General features: G+C 37.0%; 2 long non-coding RNA genes across 2 annotated transcripts; both read right to left on the bottom strand.

The window, feature by feature from the left end:
• Positions 1–3,752: 3,752 nt before the first annotated feature.
• Positions 3,753–5,748, bottom strand: LOC132599722 (uncharacterized). The gene is made up of 3 exons (XR_009566969.1): positions 5,649–5,748; positions 5,229–5,567; positions 3,753–3,951 (listed from the first exon to the last, which is right to left on the bottom strand). It is a non-coding gene; the product is annotated as an uncharacterized LOC132599722 (long non-coding RNA).
• Positions 5,749–5,925: 177 nt separating this feature from the next.
• Positions 5,926–8,669, bottom strand: LOC132599721 (uncharacterized). Its single transcript, XR_009566968.1, has 3 exons — positions 8,355–8,669; positions 7,279–7,369; positions 5,926–5,995 (listed from the first exon to the last, which is right to left on the bottom strand). It is a non-coding gene; the product is annotated as an uncharacterized LOC132599721 (long non-coding RNA).
• Between the last annotated feature and the right edge of the window lie 216 nt (positions 8,670–8,885).

The following is an 8,885-nucleotide window of genomic DNA, read 5'->3' as shown; positions in this document are numbered from 1 at the left end:
TGCTATATATTTGAATGCATTTGATAGATGGGTTTGGGTGCCTAGATCGGGCACTAGTCACGGCCTACGGGGTTGGGTCGTGACAATAGAATCCCTTAAGGCTTTCAAATCCCATCATTCTAGACGTCATAGTGTTTAGCAAGACATACCTTCTAGATAATGCATCCGCCACCACATTGTCCTTCCCCTTTTTGTAATGGATCACATAAGGGAAAGCTTCAATCAATTCTTCCCATTTCGCATGTCTGTTGTTGAGCTTGGATTGGCTCTTCAAATGTTTCAAGGATTCGTGATCCGATCGTATCACAAACTCCTTATGCCACAAATAATGTTGCCAATGGGTCAAGACCCTCACAAGTGCATACAACTCCTTGTCATAAGTAGACTAGTTCAATGACGCCCCTTTTAGCTTTTCACTAAAGTAAGCCAATGGCTTGCCTTCTTGCATCAATTCTCCACCTATGCCAACCCCGGAAGCATCACACTCAACTTCAAAAGTTTTCTCAAAATTGGGTAATTACAACAATGGTGACGAACTCAACATGGATTTCAATTCTTGAAATGCCTTCTCTTGCTCATCTCCCCAAACAAAAGGAACATCTTTCTTGATCAATTCGGTTAAGGGAGAGGCAATTGTACTAAACCCCTTTACAAACCTTCTATAGAAACTTGCCAACCCATGGAAACTCCTCACATCGGTTGCATTTTTAGGAGTTTGCCAAGTTCTAATAGACTCCACATTTTCTTCATCAACCTCCACACCATTTGAACTCACCACAAAACCCAAGAACACCGCTTTATCAACACAAAAAGTACATTTTTTGACGTTAGTAAACAACCTGTCACGCAACAAGACATCAAATACTTGCCTCAAATGGCCTACATGCTCCTCGATTGATTTGCTATACACAAGGATATCATCAAAATAAACAACCACAAACTTGTTGATAAAGTGTTTCAAGACATGGTTCATCAACCTCATAAATGTGCTAGTTGCATTGGTTAGCCCGAATGGCATGAAAAACCACTCATAGAGTCCAAAATTGGTTTTGAAGGCCGTTTTCCACTCATCACCGGGGCTCATTCGAATTTGGTGATAGTCACTTCTAAGATCAATCTTCGAAAATACACTTGAGCCGCAAAGCTCATCCAACATATCATCAAGCCTCGGAATGGGATGGCGATACTTTACAGTGATTTTTTTGACGGCTCTACAATCAATGCATATCCTCCAAATTGCATCTTTCTTTGGAACAAGAATCACCGTAACGGCACACGGGCTAAGAATCTCCTTCACTAGCCCCTTTTTATGAAGCTCATCCACTTGCCTTTGCAATTCTTTTGTTTCTTCCGGATTGCTCTTATAAGCCGGTTTGTTGGGAATTTGGGAACCCGGGACAAAGTCGATTTGGTGCTCAATACCTCTCAAAAGAGGTAAGGCCATCGGGCATTTCCTCTGGAAACAAGGCTTCATATTCCTGCAAAAGAGAAGACATACTACTAGGCAAAGTGCTAGTAGTTTGGTTACCATTTTGGAGAAGATCTTTGTTGACAAGACACACCATGAAGTGTCTCTCGTCAACCACTTTTAAGAAATTACTTAGTTTGGCCAACAAACATTTCTTGGAACCATCTTGAGATGTCCCCTCTCCACTCATGACCAACAAATTTTCTTTCTCACCCTTCTCCTTTTCTTCCCTTTGATACTTCTCCCGAAGCTCCCTCATCACTCTATAATCCTCACTCACTTGGTAAGGGGTTAGTGGGTTAAGAATGTACTTCTTCCCCTTGACCACAAATGAGTACTTGTTAGTTCTCCCACTATGTTGGGCATCAACATCAAATTGCCAAGGTTTTACAAGCAATAGATAGAAGCTTGCATGGGTACCACATCACACAAAATCTCATCTTGGTACTTGCCAATGCTAAATTTAATAATGGCTTGCTTGTTGACCCTCATTTCGCCACATTCATTAAACCATTAGAGTTTGTAGGGATTAGTGTGCTTGTGGGTGGGGAATTTCATACTTTCAACTAATGATTGGCTAACGACATTCGTACAACATCCACAATCAATGATTAAGGAGCACACCTTATCCATAATTTTTCAACGTGCATGAAACAAGTTCTCTCTTTGGTCGCTGTCTTCCCTAGCTAGAGCCCCCATGGCTCTTCTAGCCACAATAGCATGATTAAAGGATTCTTCATACCTTATGTCAACCTCTTCACCGGAATCACCCTCACACTCACTTCTTTCTCCCTTCTCTTCATGACCATCCCCGCCCTCATGTTCATTATCGGTTCGATACCCATCCCTCACTATCATGATAGTCCTCCAGTTAGGATACTCACTCGCAATGTGCTCTCTCCCTTAGTACTTAAAGCATTGGATGGTAGAAGGTCGGTTATAGTTGGGGTTAGAATTGTTACCTCTTTTAGCCTTGTCATCACCTTTGACTTTGTAATCGAATTTGACTTGAGGTGCTTGAGTGTTGCTCTTGGGCTTATCCCAAGTGGAAGTTTTCCACTTCTCTTTGCCTTTGTTCCAAGTTGATGACGATTTGCTTTTTTCTTTGTACGATCTCTCTTCTTTTAGAACTGCCTCAACCTTGTATGCATCATGGAATGCCTCTTCAAGACTATTATAGGTTTTGAGCCTCATCGGTTTAGAGATGTCTCGATTCAAGTTGGCTACAAACCTTATAATAGTGTACTCTTCATGCTCTTCTATCTTGGACTTTATCCTCAAATCCTAAAACTCATCAAAGTACGCTTCTACACTTTTCAACCCTTGTTTCAACATGTACAACCTTTTGAGTGCATCTTGGTGGTATGTGGGTGGAAGCCACCTTGTCTCCATGAGCTCAATCAAATCGCTTGAAGTTGGGAGATCATAGATGTGTTGTTTAGCTCTTTGTTACCTCTTGGATTACCACCAAGTAGAAGTGTACCCCTCAAATTGAGTGAGGGTATACTTTGCCTTTAAGGCCTCGGACACATTGTTCGTGAGGAAGATGCGCTCACTTTGCAATTTCCATTCAAGGAACTCTTCCGGATTGCTACCCCCTTGGAACGTAGGAAGGTTCACCTTGATGGTGTTCAAATTTCGTTCATTATCTTGCCATCTTCCTCGGTCTTCATAGCCTTGGGCCCTCCCTAGGTCTACATGACCTTGGAATCTAGGGTCATGGCCCGGAAACCTCTCAAAACCTCCTCTTCCTCCCCTCCCCCTGTTATTCATTCCTCCACGCCTCCCTCCTTCACTACAAGAAAAACGGCCTTTAAGGAAGGGAAATCTGGTCCCTAAAAGTCCAAATCTGGTCCCAAAAAGGGCAATTACGACGGGAAAAAGCTGGTCGCCACCCGTCGTAATAGCCTCCGCCGCTAAAGGTCAACAGCGACGGTTCAATAATCTGGTCGTTAAAAGTCTTTTGAGACAAGTAATATATCTGGTCGTGAAAAACTTTTAGCGACTACATATCTCGTCCCTAATGGACGATTAATATCATGGTAAATAAATGACTTTTCGATCGTTAAACCTTTTTAGCGACCAACCGTTACTGGTCCTAGATTATCTTTAGAGACGAACATTACTGGTCCTTATTTACAATAATTGTACTAAATTTCACGACCAAATTTCTAGTCTCTCATTGACCACAAATGGTCCCTAAAGCTCGATGTCACCAAAAAAAAAATATTTTATCAATAAATATCAGATTCCTACTAAAAAATCTACATATAAAAGCCTGAGGAAGATAGAGTTGTTAATTACAATAAAATTGTTAACATCCCATGATGTTAGTTTCAATATTTGCTCGACACCTTAACAAAACAACTTTACTAACACTCGAGCTAGACTACGATAGCGAGTGCATAACATTCCTAGCAAAATAATGGGCTTGTGCATATTCTAAACTTGCATCTTGACTTGTTAAATTCAATCTTCGAAACCTCTAAGTACAAAATTTTGAAAAGACTTGAATAACTATTAGTAAGATAAGATATATAAATTCTACACTAGTAGTGGTTACCGCTTACCCCAAAAGCAATGTAATAAATTTCGTTAGGTGTTATCCAGCAACATCATCGAGGCTGCATGAGTATAAGAAAAATTAATTAGAAAAGTTTCGAAACACATTAACCAAGAATGTAAATCTATTTTAAAACGCAACTAAAACAATAACTGTGACAAGCATAATGGAAGTGTTTAAACTTAAGGCGTTGTTTCTAGTGGCAAAGTTAGAAATACAAGAACTCGTTTCTATTCTTCATCTATTATATGTTCTCAACTAAAAAATATTTCATCGACTGTAGGTGTTAATTCTTTTAAACTTCCACTAAATTCTCTTGAAAAGCAAGAAGTGTTCCAAATCAAGTGAGATTATGAACTCTTTCTGGTTACAAACAAGGGATTACAAAAATTAAACTGGAAACACATATATAGGCAACAAGATTTAACAACAATAAGACTTTTTCCATTTGGTAGAAAATTATTTTTTATCTACCTTCAATAAAGCTTTTTCCATCATCATAACAGCAATTGCACTTTCATTAACAGTAATTCCTTAGATTTAGAGCTTGAGCTAAGGGTGTTCACAGTTCTGTTTCCTATCTTTATAACCAAAGTTTAAACAGTAAAATTACCACTATGTTCATGTGAAGCAAACAACAAATGTTACAGACTTTGAACTAAGATTGCCACAAATATATAGGAACTGTGAAAAGGATAACAGTAGCACCAACTTTATATGAAAGAATAAATTAACTTTGAAGTTAAAGATGCATCAAACGCGAACCATACAAAAAGGCTATCAGCCTTCCTCAAAATTCTTCAATAAAAGCATTTATTTTGCATTGTAAAGTATTAACTGACTTAATCAAAATTCCTCAGTACTCCTGTATGCACTTTTTAACTGTGCATGCAAGAATTTAAGGCATCACCACTTGTATTAAAAATTAGATATCAAATACATCCCAACCATGACCAGGAATCACAAATAAGTTGAAATAGATCCGATATGCTTGAGAAACGAGGTAAAAAACAGAAAAGACAAACACACATGTCAAACAGATCATCGAGCAATAGCAATCTTTTGGAGCATGTACAAAGCTAGAAACAAGCATCATTAGGGGTGAAGTCAAGCAACGGCTAGAATCAGTGTAAGATAGAAATTGACTATACGCAAATCAACAAACTAAATTAAAAAGATGGGTATATTGTTACTAACTTGGTCAGCAGACAAAGGCAGTGGTCATCCAGTTGAAACGGGCGATGTCGTAGGCGGGACATATGATTGTTGAGCAGCAAAGAATTCTTTTATTTTCTTAATTTCTTTCATATTATCTTCTAACGTAGACAAGAGATCATTCAAGGATTTATTTTTCTCATTCAAGGACTAGCGCAGACAGCAATTCATCATTTGAAGAAGTGCCACCTTTCAAGTCTTTTGCCTTTACTCCACCCCAAAGCCAAATACATGGCTACGAGTTTGAGGTCCACCACATTTTTTGACAATCTCTATGCTAGATAGAGATGGCTCCGATTGAACCATTTTTTCAATTTGAGCCTACAAAACATATTAAAGAACATTTTCTATCAGAAGTATTATACTTTCAAGTAATTTACATATTTAGTATACCATACATACATGTTTTTCAATTGCTTCAGGTTCAACAAGCTTGTTATCTTTCTTACGAGTCTCAAAGAAAACAGTCCCCAAATCTGGTGGATTGCCATATTTGCCGCCCTTTACATCAAAAGTAAACATGTCGAATAACATCTCATAAATACTTCCTTTAGGAAAATAGAAATTTTATGACAATACCTTTTGATAAATAATGTCTCGAATAGGCTTGCTACCAATATGATGAGGCATCTTCAACTTAGCTCGATTTGCTGCATTCCTGTTGCTTCTAGCCTATATTTACAGGGGTTATTATAGACTATGTTTGAGGGTTATTGCATGATCTTTTATTCGCCATAAAGCTCTTAAAGCTAGACAAACACAAGAAAAGATCACTTCAGCTTTATTGCTCATCAAGACATCACTTATACAAACATAATATTATAACATTCTATACTTATTAGATAGAGTACATTTTGGTGACACCAAATACAAACCATTAAAATGCTCAAAATGAACAAATACTGCAAAGTAATGCTTGTATCCCCTCGACTAAAAACTCAAGTATTAGAACTAGACAAAAATGTTTTTTCCATTAGCACAATGGAACCCAAGAGAATGAATCAGTAATCTAATTTTGGGAATTCAGGTTCATAAAACTCCATTTACTTCACTAGGATTTAACTTATTCATTTTTACTTCAGCATCTAAATACCGATAGCACATATAAAACAGCATATATCAAATCACAACGCACCATCTTATAGATAATAAATAGCAGTGTGGGCAAAAAATGTTACATAACTTAAAGGCAGCATAAAAGCATTCTTTGAACTCCCATTGATAGAGAAGAGAAAAGGAAGTATTAAATTACAAGAAATGAAATTTTATGATTTTAGACTTATTTAGTCTCAGATCAGCAGACACTTGATTAGAATTACAATGCCATGGAAATACATGATATGAAGCACTGGCCATCCACTTTACCTGGTTTTAACTTTTAGGTATGCATGTACTTAAGGCATGTGTTCAAAACCTATACCAGTAGAAAACAACTAATTATCATTATCAACCTTAACGTTTGTATTTTCACTTGACATTTGAGCCATCAAACAATACACAACAAAATTACTAACAAACTACAACATGAACATAAACAAATATCGGCAAGTCAGTATGATAAAAAAAAAAGTAGCAGCCCCTCTATTACCAAAAGATTAGAGTAATCCTGATTAAGTGAAAACGTAATAGCAGACTTCCTGTCTTTCTTCTTCCTACCCTTCCTTTTCCTATGGTCCATAATGATACTAATTAATGAAAGGAAGAGAAGTATATTGTTTTTGTAAAATTCATCCTGGCAGTGAGCTCTGGTCCCATTCTCATTAAACCCTCATTAACAGAATTCAATTTTAACCATATTTTCCCACTACCATATTGTCCAACATCCAACAGTTTACTGATCAAGAGTGAGCATCTTGCGGAATAAATTTATGTTCATTACAAATGTATTTCTTTTACACTCCTGATGTATGAAGTGATAGGTAATGAAAAAAAAATGAGAGAAAAGAAAATGCCTCTAATCCATTAAAACTTCCCTTTCGTCCTCTAGAGCATATAAATATATAACCATAAACTAAACTATATAATTTTGTACCTTAACAAAGAAAAAACTGCAAAGTCATGAGACAGAACCTAATGGAGTTTGGAGCACCACCAGATTTACCTTGCAAATCCTTGATCCTCCACTGTACAATAAATTCACAATTCTTGTAATAGTCGAATCCAGTCTTGAATCGGACATCAATTTAATAACATTCAAATCATGGAACAAACATAACGACAATTATAAAATGATTTTACGTACAAAACAAACATACCACCAAGGTTTTCATTTTCAGCCACACAAAGGACCACATATCATTTTCATTTCCTGTTTGAGAGTGAATTAAGTAGATGAACTTCTCACGAGAAAGCTTTAGTTCTTCCAAACCAACCCATAAGAGAAGCCCAAATCAGATGAATTAATTTCATAAAGCGACCTCGTATAGCTGAAGCAAATAGAAAGCTTTGAACCAGCAGAACTCCTAAATCCTTTGATTCTTCATTAATTACAAGTTCAGAAAAGAGGTAAAACCCGAGCATAGTAAATTTCAATAGCCGACGAATGAGATTATCTTTTTCATTTTACCTCCGAACCTGACCTAGAAAAGCACAAAAAAAACTAGCTTCTATTCGTCGGCCCAATATTAGAAGCAAACGATAATAAATAAATAAAAACATGTTTCGAATCAAACTGAAAATACTTTTCACATATCTGAAACCACGAAACGGAGAATTTCATGAAATAAATATGAAAAACGTGATGATTTATTACTCAATAAGTTGGTTACACAATTTAAAGAACCCCATAAAAATCTGGAGACAAAGAACTAACTTAGAACACCGAATAGGTAAAAAATTTTAATCAATTCATAAGAAATTTATAATAGACACAACCCCACAATAAATTAAACCCACAAAATTATTTTACCCCTTGAACCAAGTCTCCGGAATAAACCCCAACAAATGAAACCCACAATGAACCATCGAATATCTCGCCTCGTTGTCCTCCAAGCCCCACTTTTAGCCTCGCACCAAACCGAAAGAGACTCAATCACAAATGAATGGAACAAATTTTAAATATTTTCATCGAAGAAAGCAAAAAACATGAAATCCAACGATTGCGTTTACCAGATAATGAGAAGTGAATGACGCATTATCCCTTAAAGATGACTAGATAATGAGAAGCAATCGATGCAGAAGCTTGGAATCAGGAAACCCAACATGCGTCTCAAACGATTGCGTCTACAGAGATTGCAATTTGACCAGTCTCAGTGGGTTTAGGTCTTTAGGGACTTCTTTAGAGAGAGGATGAAATATTTTAGCAAAGCCGCTGAAATATCTATAGTGCCTTTAGTTGATGGAAATTTTTTCTTTATAGGGACTAGTTATTAAAGTTTTTAATTTATTTGGACAATAAAAATGTGAATTAGGGACTAGAAAATAATCTCATCCGTAAAAAGATACCATTAGGGACCATATTTTAAACTCGTCGCTAAGTTTTGGTCTCTAATAACCCTTTTTCTTGTAGTGCTTGCCGGTTAGCATCCCACTACCGTCCTTGTGGATAGTCATCATTCTCCTCTTTATTCAGGGGGTATTGGTAGTGACGTTGGTATTGGTTTTGGTTAGGAAAGGGATCTTGTGTTTGGACTTGGGGTG

The sequence above is a fragment of the Lycium barbarum genome, chromosome 6 (genome assembly GCF_019175385.1).
Source record: "Lycium barbarum isolate Lr01 chromosome 6, ASM1917538v2, whole genome shotgun sequence".
NCBI lineage: Eukaryota > Viridiplantae > Streptophyta > Magnoliopsida > Solanales > Solanaceae > Lycium > Lycium barbarum.
The sequence above is the reverse complement of the archived record's forward strand: the minus strand, read 5'-3'. Positions and strand labels throughout refer to the sequence as shown.